Source organism: Triturus cristatus, chromosome 3_2, assembly GCF_964204655.1.
Source record: "Triturus cristatus chromosome 3_2, aTriCri1.1, whole genome shotgun sequence".
Lineage (NCBI taxonomy): Eukaryota > Metazoa > Chordata > Amphibia > Caudata > Salamandridae > Triturus > Triturus cristatus.
In genome coordinates, this window is record NC_140584.1 from 964,063,472 (window position 1) to 964,078,846 (window position 15,375).

The window sequence follows — 15,375 nt, forward strand, 5'->3', positions numbered from 1 at the left end:
CTCCACCCTGCCTGAGGCTGCATCCTTAGAGGACAGGATCCTTGATGGCCACCTCCCCGAAAAGACGACTACCCTAATATATGGAAAATTAATAAATAATATGACCGACCCCCTTCAGGTACTGCGGGAGAAGTGGGTGAGTGATGGGATTGAGATCGATGATGAAGACTGGCAGGAAGCGGTATCATCTCGCAGAGTGGTCGCCATACCGGCGCGCCTTCGTCTGGTGCAGCTAAAAATCCTTCACCGTGTGTACATCACCGGGCCGTGATTGGTCCACATGGGTGTCACCGACAGAGGGGATTGTAGGAGAGGGTGCGGTCACCTGGGAACCTTTTTGCACATCATTTGGGAGTGTAAGTTTGTCAGCCTTTTTTGGCGCAGGGTACATGAGGTAATATTCACAGTGCTTCATGTGCGTCTTTCACCGGAGGCGAGGCGCTGCCTCCTCAACATTTGGGAACCCACAGACCTCAATACGCACCAGACACAATGGGCTACCCTAGGGTTTATGATTGCAAAGAGAAAAATAGCTCAATTGTGGGGAGCGGCAAAACCACCTACACTAGAGGCATAGGAGAGATATCTCGATTGGTGTATGTTTCGGAAAGAAGATGGTATATGTCGCTAGGGGTTGCCCCAAAAAGTGGATACGTATCTGGAGCCCTGGGAATAGTTTTCGGAGTGACATCTGTACGCCGCCTGAATGCCCTGAATCACATGTCCCCTCCACCCCGTGAAATTCTTTCCCTATGTTGTAATGTAATTTTTGTCTCCCCCAAATCGTCATTGTATATTTCATTTTGGTATCCTCTGTATTGTTTATATGAACCAATGCTTGTTTTCAATAAAAAAGAATTATAAAAAAAAATTGTTAAAATCTCATTATAATAAAACATGATTTAAAACATTTAGAATAGTACAATTTACAGAGCATTATTAAGCAAATTTAACACTTGATTCAATCTAACATCTGCTATGGTAACTCAATTGGGTATAGTTAATCACTTCCTTAATTATCCTGGATTAGACATAGGGAGTCAATCTAACATCTACTGCGGTGATTCTATTGGGTGTAGTCAATCACTTCCTCACTTATCCTCGCCTAGACGTAGGGAGTTAGACCTTAATGTCCATGGCCACCCTAAGTATTTTGCCATGGCTATGACAATTGTTGCTGTTGTGTCAGTCCGCAGGATTCTTTCAGCATCGCTAGCCCTTCTTGTACCCAAAAGCTTACAAATTGGTAGCAACCAAACACGATGCAGGACAACATATCCAGCACAAACAAAGAGTAAGTGAGCCAAAGATTCAATGCTAGACTTGCATACCAGGCACACATCAACGTTAGGTATGTTGCATCTAGCAGTGAATGCTCTTAATGGCAGTGTGCCTACCCTAAACTGGAAATACAGTTTCCAGTCAAGCGTTTTTGTGATTTGATCCAAGTATGACTCCAGCTTCGGGATAACTTTGGGGCATATCAACAACAACCGGCGATAATTATCGCAAAGAGCACTTAGCGCTAGGATAATTATCGCCGGCTAGCGCGGATTTTTAGCGCTGAGATAGCATGCTATTAGCAACGCTTATCTCAATAGCGATAGAAATCCTCACGCTAATTGGCTAACGTGAGATTATCGCTGGAAACCCAGCGATAATCTCATGTTAGCTTGTTGATATGGACTCACAAACTTAGCCATGATATCCTCCTTCCATAGGATATCATGGCTAAGTCAGTCCTGAAGCAGGCGTAAGGAAAGTAGCGATAACAGGGGTTATCGCTACTTTTCCTGACACTATGCTTCATAGCGTGGGGCTTGATGATAGGAGAAATGTCGCTTAGCGACATTTCTCCTGTCATGTCAGGTCAGGAACGCCCACTTTGCATCTCATTACAGATGCAAAGCTGGGTGTTAGGAATCCTGACGCTAAAGCAAGGTTTCACGCGTTAGCGTGACCTTGCTAATATAGCGATAAAATTATCGCTGCTTTTCGACCGAAAACGGCCGCTAAAGCGGCGATAATTTATTATCGCCTCGTTGTAAATATGCCCCTTTATGTTCTAAGAAAAGGCAAGTTAGGGAACATGGCTCACTAGTTCTAAGTGGATTATACTGGATCCATTCCCAATACTTATCCTTCAGAATCTTCTTTGGCGGGGAAATTAGAATTTATAGGATCGTTCCATAGTAAAATATTGCCAATGCTAGCTAAAATGTCTCTAACAGCCCATAACCATTTTATGCGGTGCGAAATGTCAGCCCTTATTATATCTTCAAACCCTGCCGCATATCCTGCAAGTTCGGGTGTAGTCCAAAGTCTCTGCCAGTACAGGAGGGGTCGAAGTTTAGCTATAGCTGCAATGGGTTTTCTCCCAAGATCGAATAATAACGGGCACATTGGGGTACTTTGTGGTAGTCTAGTGATTTTCCTCAGGAACCTATTTTTTGAAGATGTGAGCGTGGATAGGTTCCTCGCATCCCCAGAGTTCTGATCTGTAGAGGGCTGATCAGATAACTTTCATGTTGTAAATCTCAAGTGCCGGGCTGATGGGCTTAGTGTGTGAGGTGTTATGTTCCGTATGTAGCACCCCCGACAATTGCCTGAGTTTAAGGGATGCCAAGTCAATCTGATGATTCCATTTCAGGTTATCCTGAATATTAACCCCTAAATAGGTGAACTCTTTGACATGTTCTAGCGGCCTATTATTCATTTGGATGCCCCCCTTGTAGGCCCTATGCATGTTAAAGGCCATTAGTTTTGTTTTTGACACATTGACCTCCAAGCCCTACTGTAAGCAAAACTCCTCAAAGGTTTTTAGGGCTTCCTGGAGTCCGCTTGGGGTCCTGGAGATAATCAATGTGTTGTCCGCAAACATTAGTAGGGGGATTTTTTCACCTGCTAGTACTGGGGCATCTGAAGGGATGGAACGCATGCAGTTCACTATTCCGTTGATGTATAATGAGAATAGCGTCGGAGCCAACACGCATCCTTGGCACACACCTCTTTCTACAGGGAGCGATTCAGTGACTTCCCCCTGCCTGCTCCATCTGATTTTGGCACTATTATCTTCGTGTAGTCTAATGATAAGAGACAGTAATTCAGGTGGCATCCCTAATTCTTGTAAGGTATTCCATAGTTTGGTGCGGGGTACAAGGTCGAATGCCGACTTAAGGTCAACGAAAGCGGCATATAAACTACCCTTGCCCAGAGTCACCGTCTTCCAATAAATCAAGCCGAACATGAACACCTGATCTATGGTGCTAGTAAAGGCCTGAAACCCTGCTTGCAATAGAGATAAGACCTTGAACTCATCAATCCACTCTTGTACTTTATTGAGCACCAGTCTCCCCATTACCTTTTGCATACAGACAATTAAACTAATCGGCCTGTAGTTCCCTGGGCATGACTTATCCCCTTTCTTAAAAACAGGTATGATTTCTGCTCCTTACCAGGAGTCTGGGATTGGGGCTCCTTGGGCGATGGCATTAGACAGCAAATGGATGTATCAACACCTTATCATATAGAAAGACAACCCCATCTGGCCCAGGTGCCTTTCCAGCCATTATTGATTTATGTGCTGTTTCTACCTCAGCCCTACTGAAGGCCCTGTCCTGATAAGGTGTTCTGATGATATCACCCTCGTCTTCAACTGATTTTGAGGCATATTGGAGTTTAAAATGGTTCACCCACATGATACATGATACATGGTTTGGGGGCTGCTGGGCCTGTCCTCCGTTGTCCCATTTGTATACATTTCAAAACTGTTTGGAATTTTTCATGGCACAGGCCTCCCTTAATTCCTGCCACCTTTTATCATCCCATGCTTTCTTTGATTTTGTCTGGGTACCCCTATAGATAGACCTAGCTTCTCGAACTGCGATAGGGTTGCCTACTACACTAGATTCCTTATAGTTTTCACTTGCTACCCTATAATTAGTGTGAGATTTATTATTAAATTTGACACGATAAAAAATTGTTTAAATAGCAGGGAGGACTGGGAGACCATTATCTAGAAATATAACCTAGGTAGATCCATTGTGTTAAATAAATTATGAGGAAATAGAGGAAGGCTGTAACAGTACAAGAGAACAAAGACTACTATTGGTAAATTATCCCCTTGTGCCTACAATATAGATGAGATAAATTCTTGTTGTGTCATAGGATGAATTCGAGCCTTTAGAGAGGACCTAGAACAAAGGAGTTCCCGAAATATAGATAAGGGGACAGGGGGGATTATTCTAAAGATGGCAGTGGGTCTGCCGCTTTGAGCAGGAAAACACACAATAGGATCAATACTCCCTTTAATAAAACCAAAAGTATTTAGACATAAATGTATACAGATATCTCCAATATGGCCACGGGACGGTGTAGGGAGTGGCATAGAATCAACGGAGAGGGCTGCACTCTTGTGTATAAGTGTAAGAGATATATACACAGGTCCGTTTAAGATGGCCGCCAGATATACACGGTAGGGTCAGAAACCCTGTGTTGGAGATTCCACGAGAGATATACATAGGTCTCTCTAAGATGGCTGCCAGACATGCGCGGTAGGGCTGGAAACTTACCGATATGACATCGGCGTCTCGCGGGGTCTGACACGAGGGTTGGGTAACTGATACCTAGATAAATATGGAGTAACGGCGTATGATATGAGGAAATTCGATTTTCAATCACAAACGCATTGAGCCGCCATTTTGTGCTCCGCCGCCATTTTGTGTTGCCCTCACTCAGGCAGCACGACGAACGAAGTCTTTTCTGCTTTTCCTGCAATATTGTGTCAAAATAGCCTTGTGCCTCTGTTTACAAAGCTGGTGTTAGAGACTGGCCGAGTACACTAATCCCTGTCTGGTTTTTCTAATCCCTGTCTTAACTATCTGTTGGTTCACACTATTCTCTTCTGACTTTATCTCATCTTCTGGCCTTCGCTGTCCTCCGCTCGTATTCTCTCATTTCACAACTGTCCTCCAAAACACACAAACGTATCTCGCCACCTGCAAGCCAGTTACAGACATGTTAATACCTTAACCTGTGGGAGGGGTGGCAAACACAGTTGGAGGAGAGGCTTCTTCGAGTTACTTTATACTTTTGTTTTCCAACTTTTTCTATTGGCTCTGACTTTCTTTTGGACTATTCCTACTGGTTTTTCATGTATGTTTTAGGTGTGTCCTTCGTTAATGTATATGTCACCTATGTACTATAAAAGATTGTGCACCACGGAGTGAAGTGGCTGTCTCCTGAGAACATACCGTGTGTACTTCTAGGACAACTGTACTAGCTGCAGCTAATAAAATCTGATCTTTTACGCCGACAGAGTGTCCCCGTGTCTCTGTTAGCTGAAGCAGGAGAACCCAGGAGATTAAGGCGTACCCTGTGCCGCCAGGCCCAATTGGTTCTGGTTCTACAACTGGCGCCCAGCGTGGGGCGGCTTCAGAGGTAGTGGTTCTGCCTGAAGGTCGTGAGGAACCCCGCAAGAAAATTCTGGAGGAATCGCGAGCCACGTTAAGCGACCCCTGTATGTCGAAAGTGGTCCGAAGGTCTTTTGCAGTGTGGTTACTCCTTCCTGACGGCTACTGACGACTGCTGCCCTGACTGCCGCCCTGCCTTGGCCCTCTTTTTGGTGATGTATGGTAAAGCGAGACGATAGACGGGCCTCTGTTGGTGTATGAAGACATCTTAGTTAAGTATTGGTGGGTCGCTCCCACATTTGGTTCTTTGGTTCTTTGGTCCTTAGGTTCTTTGGTTCGTAGGTTCTTTGGGTCTTTGATTCGGGTATTGCAATAACCGAAGCCGAGGTGTAAGTACATTTGTGCTGTGTTAATTGATTTAACCCCCTTGATGTTTGTGAACAGTCCAGTGAAATAACGATGCCTGATCTGACTAAGTTTGAGAAACTTTGTTGTTTTGGTTGTAATAGGGATTCCCGGCTGGAGGACTCTTGTCCGATTCCTTCGGTTGGAACTCCCACTTATGAGCTCTATTCTAAACATGGTGTTGGCCTCATTGCCTTTAACGAGGCATGGATCCGATACACGAAGAATGATGGTGTTTTAAAATGGCCAGAAAATGGTAGTTTTGAGCCTGACATTCTAGATAATTTGGAAACTATTGTATTTAAAAGAAAAGCCCGGCCGGCAATGTTTGACTCTTTCCGCCTTTGGCGTAAGGAAGCCAAACAGAGAAAAATTAAGCAAGAAAAACGAGATAGGAAAGCACAGGGTATGACAATTATACAGGCTGCTCAGCAACTTAGAGATGATGAAGTTGATAATGCGATGGAAATTTCAGAGAGACAGCATCGTATGGCGATGGATAAATGCTATCGGATGTTGCCAGCTTCCCCTTCTGATAAAAGAAAGGATTTAGAGGAAGATCCCTTGATGTCTCACCTAAGATTGCCTCCGCCCTATGTACAAGGTGCTAATGCACCCCCGTTGTTACAGCCTGTTCAGCCGCCAGTTGCGCCTCCGCTTGCTCTGCCTCTTCCACATTTGCCCCCTCAAGTATTGCCTCCTCTGCCAGCTTTGCCTTCAACTCCTTTTCCTTCATCTTCTTCGCCCTCTGCTCCCCCGGTAATTACTGATTTCTCTTCAGTTAGTTCGCCTAATACCTTGTCCCCTATCCTTATGTCCAATTCTCCGTCTATGCGTAAACGACTTACAGAAACGGTCTCTGGTCTTTTATCTCCTTTCTTTGAGGCGTTAAATGTGTCTCCAGCATTTTCTCGAAGAAAGTCTCGTAGTCAGTTCCCAGCTTCCGAAGAACGAGAAAGGTTGGACTCTCTTGCTCGTAAATGGATTGAGAAGGGTCCTCGGTATTGTGTACCCGACATTATGCCTACCTTCTCACAGTGGAATGAGCCTACGCAGAGATATGTTTTCAATACTATGTGTGATACTCTTGTTAAAGGTTGGGAGGATATGGACTTGGGTTCGGTTCCTCAGGGTCTGTTAGATATTCAGGCTAATTTTGATAAGGGACTCATTGTGGGTTCTAAGGTTGAGGATGCTGTAAAGACACTTGTTTCCTTTAGAACCTTATTTACTTCACAGACTTTTCTTGATTCCGATCCCTCAGTTAGGTTGCACTGAAAAATTATCCAATGAGAGAGGTTCCTCCGGTATGGAGAGAAGAGGTTCCAGCAGCAGGTGCTAATCTAGCTATTCCTGCTCATTTCCAGCGTATATGGGTACATATGCCCTGGAAAAGATCTGAAGTACTGGCTCTTAAACAGTCTCTACCGGATCCTCGTAAGAACCCTGCAGGTTATTATAAAGAATTGTCGCAGACTGTTGATGCTTGCATCATGAATTTAGCAGATATTGATATGTTGATGGGGAATGTAGTCCCACAAGCGTTATGGGCTAGGATTCGTAAGGAGAATCACGCACAGGAATTAGGTGCTGACTGGGATGCTATAATTGCCGCAGATAGAAACCAAGTGGGTGGTGCGAAGCCTGATGCTTTGATTTCAGAAATCCCTGGTAGGATTATTACATTAATGAAAACGATGATGCCTGCCTTGAGAGTTAACTGGGATAAACTAGCCGTGTGTAAACAAAAGAAAGATGAGAGTGTCTCCGATTTCTTCACTCGTTTCGAGGAAACATTCATTGATCACAGTGGTCAGGATATGACTATGGAGGGTGGACAGCGATTATTTGTAGATAAGTTCGTATTTAATTTGCTTCCCGAGCTGTCGCATAAGCTGAAAGACTCCGAAAGTTCATGGGCTGTTTCTCCTTCAGCCTAGATATTGGCTACTGCTCAATATTATGAAAATAGAGATAAAGAAGAAAAAGATAAGCAAGAGAAAAAGACTAAAGAACTAAAAACTAAGGTTCTCTTGCAACAGGCTTATCCACCTCGTTATGCTCAGCCCCAGTTTCAACAGCCTCCACAGTTTCAAAGGGTGTATCAAAAGCCTGAGCCATATATTCCACGACCTTTGTTTGGTCCTAATCAATGTGCCTATTGTAGAGAGGAAGGTCATTTTAAGAATAGTTGTCCGGTTTTATTGCAGCGTAATGGGACACTATCTGCTCCGCGAGGTCGTGCTGGCCTCCAGTCAGCAAACAGAGGTAGAGGTCGAGGTATGTTGACCCAAGAACAGCATTCCCTTCCTCCTTCTAATTCCGTGAACTACTTTGATCAGCAAAACGCTCAGTCTACACAGTATTACAATGAGGATTGTTATGTTGGAGACGGGAATGAAAGTCTTCATGTTAACTAGGACAGCCATGGACAAAGTAAGGGAGTTGTGGCAATTCCAGTAGATCAGAATGGACCTTATGTTAATGTCACTACAATGGGTGTTTCAGAGCCATTTCTTTTAGATACTGGTGCGATGAGAAGTTCTATCATTCATTCAAAACTCCCTGGGGCACCTTTGTCTTCGCTTAACAAATGTATCTGTAGGTTTTTCTGGCGCCCCAGTTCGTAATCCGGTTTCTTGCCCTTTGCCTATTTCAATTGGCCCTTATGATTTAGAAGTTCCGCTTCTCTTAACGAATGGTTGCGGCGAGAATCTATTGGGCTTGGATCTATTAAAAAGACTGCATGCCACAATATCTTGTTCACCTTCTGGTGTATATCTCACTTTAGGACAAAAACTGACTTCTCCAATGTATTTGTCAAAAGATCAATTCCCACCTGAATTGCTCTCTCTTCCTACAACGCTTTGGGCCACGGGTCCAAATGATGTTGGTTGTCTTGAAATTCCACCTTATGTTGTTACTCTCAAACCCAATGCTGAATTGCCACGCGTTCCTCAATATAGAATTACTACTGAAGGTGAAAGAGCGCTTCTGGAAATCATTCATGATTTGATTCAGAAAGATGTGGTTGAGGAAACGAGAGGTAACATATGTAATAGCCCTATTCTTCCTGTTCTTGAACGCACTGATCCTTCTCAGCCTCCTGTTTATCGCTTTGTAATTGATCTTCGGGAGGTAAACAAAATTGTTGTACCACAGTTTCCTGTTGTCCCAGATATCACTGCGTTGTTGATGATGATACCTTCTACAGCGGTTTGGTTTTCTGTTATCGATCTGAAAAATGCTTTCTTTAGTATTCCCATTGCTGAAGAGAGTAGGGACATTTTTGGCTTCTCTCTTGGAGGCCAAAGCTTCCGGTTCAAACGCGCACCTCAAGGCTATTGTGAAAGTCCCTCTATTTATAGTCAAGCTTTGAAATGTCATCTTGATGCTTTTTCCTTGCCGTCTGGTGCTGCTCTCATTCAGTACATGGACGACTTGTTAATCGCTGCTGATTCAGAGGATATATGTAAGAATGTGATGGTTGCATTGTTGCGACACTTATCCAATATTAATCATAAGGTTTCATCTTCTAAGCTACAATATGTTCGTCGAGAGGTTACCTACTTGGGTCATCTCTTATCAAAGGAGGGAAGACGATTAACCTTAGAACGTATCCAAGCAATTGCGCAAATGTCTGTGCCATCCACACAAAGAGAGGTACGTGCCTTTCTGGGCATTACTTTCTATTGTAGGCAGTGGATCCCTAACTTCTCTCTGTTGGCTAAACCTTTGCTGGCACTCACTTTGAAAGATACGCCTCAGCCCCTTCCATGGACTGACGAATGTCAGAGGAGTTTTACTGACTTACGTACTGCTCTGTGTTCTGCTCCTGTACTAGGTACTCCTGATTACAGTAAGCCTTTTACGCTCTATGTTCATGAAAGAGAAGGTTGTGCGTTGTCAGTCTTAACACAACGATCGGCTACGTTAAATCCAGTATCTAAAGCATTGCCTAGTTGTCTTAAAGCGATAGCAGCAGCAGCAATTTCTATTCGACAGTCTGCTGGAGTGGTGCTAGATAATACTCTCATTGTTATGGTGCCACATGCAGTGGATACTTTGCTAAACAGAACAAAAACACAGCATCTTACGAGTGCTCATTTGTCTGGATATGAGCTGACGCTTTTGGCTAGTCACGTGCATATCAAACGATGTAATACCTTAAATCCAGCTACTTTGTTGCCTCTTCCAGAAGAGAAAGGTGTTCAGGAACAACATGATTGTTTCTTTCGTACTGAGGAAGAGACAAAGGGTAGAATTGACTTAACAGATACGCCATTAGTGAATCCGGATGGAACGCTATGGGTAGATGGTTCTTGTTTTAAGCTTCCTAATGGAGAGACAACTTCAGCCTATGCTGTTACTACTTTGCATACAATCGTGGAAACAGCACGCATCAGACATAACTCAGCTCAGGCAGCTGAACTGATAGCCTTAACCAGAGCGTGTGTGTTATCCAAAGGAAAAAGAGTGAATGTGTACACCGATAGCCAATACGCTTTTGGTGTGGCGTTCAATTTTGGACGTTTGTGGAAAGAAAGGGGATTCCTTACTTCCCACGGCACTAAGATACAACATGGCCAGTTGGTGACTGACCTTCTTGAGTCACTTGCTTTGCCTACCCAGATAGCAATTGTGAAGTGTAGCGCACATAAGAAGATTGTTGACGATGTTGGTCGCGGGAATGCATTGGCGGATGAAGTAGCGAAAAAGACAGCCAGAGATGCTACAAGTCACATGTATGTTGCGGGCCCTGCAAATTGGGTCAGAGAAAGAGGAATGTATGAGGATACAGTAGAAAGTGTGAAATCAATTCAAGAAGAGGCTACAGAGAAAGGGTTGAGTAGGTGGAAAGAAAGTACAGGAATGTTAGATGAGATGGGATGTTGGGTAGAATTGTCCGAGCACCAACGTTGGCTGTTACCAGACGCTTATGTACTACCTGTAGTTACTATGGCGCATGGTCCAGCCCACCTAAGTGCGAAAGGAATATGCAAGCTTCTGGCTCCAGTATGGCAAAACGAAGGAATGCCGAAGTGTGCAGACAATGTAGTGAAACATTGCATTATTTGCTTAATGTACAATCCGGGAAAGGGAACCCCAACACCAGCAGGTCACTTTGCTCCTCCGACCTATCCATTTGAAGTGTTGCAAATCGATTACATTCACATGGAACGATGCAACAATCTCAAATATGTTCTAGTGGTGGTATGTGCCTTTTCCAGATGGATAGAGACTTACCCCCTGAAAGACACTACTGCTTTATCTACAGCCAAAGTACTCCTTAAAGAGTTTTTCCCTAGATTTGGTTTGCCGCGCATTGTCTGGAGTGACAATGGGAGCGAATTTGTGGGCCAAGTCATGCAAAAAGTTTGTGCAGGTCTTGGTATAAAACAGAAGTTCCATGCGGCAAACCATCCACAGTCAGCGGGTCTAGTGGAGTGCTATAATGGCACTCTAAAACTCAAACTTGCTAAAGTACAGGCCAGTACAGGCCTTAGTTGGCCCGATGCCCTACCTTTAGCTCTTCTATCCACCAGAACGGCTGTGCATTCTCGTTTGGGACTTAGCACCTAAGGAGATAGTTTTCGGACGCCCAGCTAATATATGGGGAGTCCCTCGCCCTAAGAAGTATTCAGACTTGCCATACCCAATGTTGATTGATTATTTGCACGACCGTACAACTAAATTGCGTGTTCTCCATCAACAGGTTCAGAGCGCTTTGCCAGAGGCCTCCACAGACTCAGGTCATTCCATCCAACCAGATGACTGGGTTTGTGTGAAGAATTTCCAAAGGACGAAGAACTTGGAGCCTCGCTGGAGAGAACCCCGTCAGGTTCTCCTAGCTACTAGTACAGCAGTGAAGGTGGAAGGAAAGAAGAACTGGATCCACGGCGTGCATTGCAAGAAGGTTCCTTTGCCTCTGCCCTTTGATCAGTGGGTCCGTAAGGGTATAAGTGACTCTGAGCGCGAGAAGGTTCTCCGATTCACACCTTTTAGTGATGCACAATTGAATGGAACATTGTCGGAAAAAGAAAGCGACAACATTCTCCAAGAAGCTGTACCACCACATTTTCGTCTGAATACCACAAATCCACCAACATTGTTTCAGGATCAGACTGTACCTGATAAGGCTCATTACGATTTAAGACCCAGATTGAAGAAGAAAACTTGAGATTCTCTCTTCTATGTAGTTTCTATCCCGGTTGCAGGGTCACGGTAGGAGTCTTGGTTGTGACCTGAGTAGTGGCAATAGGCCTGCAGGGCTTGCAGTGTCATAGGACGGCAGACAATCGTGACCAAGGGATTAAGGAAGATTGCCGTGAGCTTCCATTTAGAAGATGGAAACTGCATTAGGCGAAAGAGAGAGAAAGAACAAAATGAAAGACAATCATTGTAAAATAATATACAGTCGTTGTGGTATAACTTTATGTGTTTTTATATTATTGTGTATTTTATTGGCGTGTATAGGATGGATTGTTTACGCTATGCAGCAAAAAGTTGTCCCTTCTTCTATCTCTGTGCCTTCGTATTCTACTATCTCTCCACATCTGTTTCATACACTTCCTCAACATGAACTCGTTAGAAGAATCGAATATTACAATAATTCGTTTATTCAATTATTACAACAACACCAATTAGTAATTAATACAACCGATTGTTGGGTATGTGGACTAATGCCTCATACCACAGAAAAAGGGATGCCATATTTAGTCCTTCCATTCTCTTATGAAGGTTCTGCTTGGGCTTATTTTGTAATTTTCTCTAACGCCTATCAAAGCTGATTTAAACGACCTATCAGTTCTTATATTGGTGGTCCAGATTTCAGTCATAGTTCATTGATAAAGGGAATGGTAGCTATGGCTAAAATCATGGAAAATAGTAAAATTTCTATTGATGAGAGAAAAGCATATACTAATTGGAACGTCACTCATTATATCACAAGCCTTAGTGATAAGGTTAAACAAGGAAAGTCTCCACCAATTTGGACTGTACCTCATCAAGGCAATTTCTGTTTGCAAATAAATGGCCAAACTACTGACCCTGAACAGAGAAAAAGCTTTTGTTCCCATACTTACATCCACTCCTCTCAGAATTCGCCGCCATTAGTGCCATCTCAGGGCACGTATTTCATCTGTCACGATAGAGCCTATACGTGGTTGCCGACTGGTTTTTCTGGAACTTGCTATATAGCTTTTCTTCTTCCCCCTACATACACTGCTTCTTCAAATTTTCCTAAAAACAGATATGGCAGAGGAATTATTGATTCCAAAGACACAGCAGGACAAGAGGGAGGAGACTTCCTAAAAGGATTTCTTCCTTTTTGGGGTCCTATGGCAAACAGCAGGAATATGAGACAACTGGTTCGTGTTGTAGAGACTACCATAGACATCACTGTAGGAGCTTTGAGTAATATTACAGCGGAACTACAGGCGGATCGTCTTATGACTTTACAGAATTGAGTTGCCTTAGATGTTATTCTTGCAGATCGTGGTGGAGTCTGTAAATTGATCAAATTGAGTTGCTGTATTTATATACCTGATGACGCTCCGACAGTATACCAGGCCATCTCTAAATTACATATAACCTCTGAGTCGATTCATCAGGATGAAGGAGATTGGTCGTTATTGGGATGGTTTTGGGGACTACTGTCCAAATGGGGTTGGAAAGGGCTAACATTCCTTGGTATGGTTTTAGCCATCGTTTTCTCTTGTTGTCTTTGTATGCACTGTGATCCCTCAATCTGCGACCTTTGTGCTACTATGTGCATCCCAAAACCTAAGACACAAAGAACAGAGAATATTAGAATGATGTTACAGCAACAGCTCGATGACCTCATGGCCATCGACATCGACTCAGATTAACATGAGTCTGTGTATCTTGCCTGAGTTCTGGCAAAAGGAGGGTCTGAGGAAATTCGATTTTCAATCACGATCGCATTGAGCCGCCATTTTGTGCTCCGCCACCATTTTGTGTTGCCCTCACTCAGGCAGCACGACGAACGAAGTCTTTTCTGCTTTCCTGCAATATTGTGTCAAAATAGCCTTGTGCCTCTGTTTACAAAGCTGGTGTTAGAGACTGTCCGAGTACACTAATCCCTGTCTGGTTTTTCTAATCCCTGTCTTAACTATCTGTTGGCTCACACTATTCTCTTTTGACTTTATCTCATCTTCTGGCCTTCGCTGTTCTCCGCTCATATTCTCTCATTTCACAACTGTCCTCCAAAACACACAAACGTATCTCGCCACCTGCAAGCCAGTTACAGACATGTTAATACCTTAACCTGTGGGAGGGGTGGCAAACACAGTTGGAGAGGCTTCTTCGAGTTACTCGATACTTTTGTTTTCCGACTTTTTCTATTGGCTCTGACTTTCTTTTGGACTATTCCTACTGGTTTTTCATGTATGTTTTAGGTGTGTCCTTCGTTAATGTATATGTCACCTATGTACTATAAAAGATTGTACGCCACAGAGTGAAGTGGCAGTCTCCTGAGAACATACCGTGTGTACTTCTAGGACAACTGTACTAGCTGCAGCTAATAAAACCTGATCTTTTACGCCGACAGAGTGTCCCCGTGTCTCTGTTAGCTGAAGCAGGAGAACCCAGGAGATTAAGGCGTACCCTGCTCCGCCAGGCCCAATTGGTTCTGGTTCTTCAGATACACAATCTCAACACAAGAACACAAGAAGATAAGACCCCGCAACGCTGAGGTAAGGTCCCCGATAGAAACAATAGATATTGTAGCAGAACGAATAAGTTCTTTTTTAGAGGAAGGATATAGAGGCTATGATACTATCCGTTTTCGTAAAGGGTTCAGAGTAAGCCACATCCCACATATAAAAAGAAACTAAGGAGATTACTCTCTTTGGTTTGGGGGTGGACTCAGAGGTTATGACATTGCCCGTCTTTTTTGCAAACAACTCAGACTAATATTATATATAAATTAATAGGGGTGTACGAATTGCTCGTTATGCACCCCAGAGCTCTATCTATTATTTGAAGGGCCATTACCGAGTATGTGCTATAAGATGCGTTTAAATGCATAGGAATACTCCTGAGACCTGTGAAGGGGTCTGGAGTCAGTGTATAAATTTGTAGGGGAAGGTGACATAGGGAGATATCACCAATAACAAGAGTTAAAAATAACTGAAAGGAGTAAAACAAATAATCAAAATGAGAAACGAACATACTTACACTATTTACAGATTGCGGGAACCGTGAAATACCCGGATAGACACATCAAAACTCTACGGGGTGGCAAAGATGATGAGGGCAGAATAAAACTCCCAGATCACTGCGAACCTTTCGTACAAGTGAAAAAACGTATTTTTAAGGTAAGCCTTCATGAGAACCGTGGGGTGAGCATGTATAACAATCTAAGCTAAACAGAAACTAAATGAATAAGCGTTTTATCAGGGCATGTGCCCCTTTCTCTATTATCTGTTGATATGTAGGTTTTTAGTTGTGCTACTCATCGTGGGAGCCGTCTAAAAAAGGGAAGAAAAGGAAATTAGATGGCTAAGAACGTAAAATAGAAAGGATTGGAGACTCG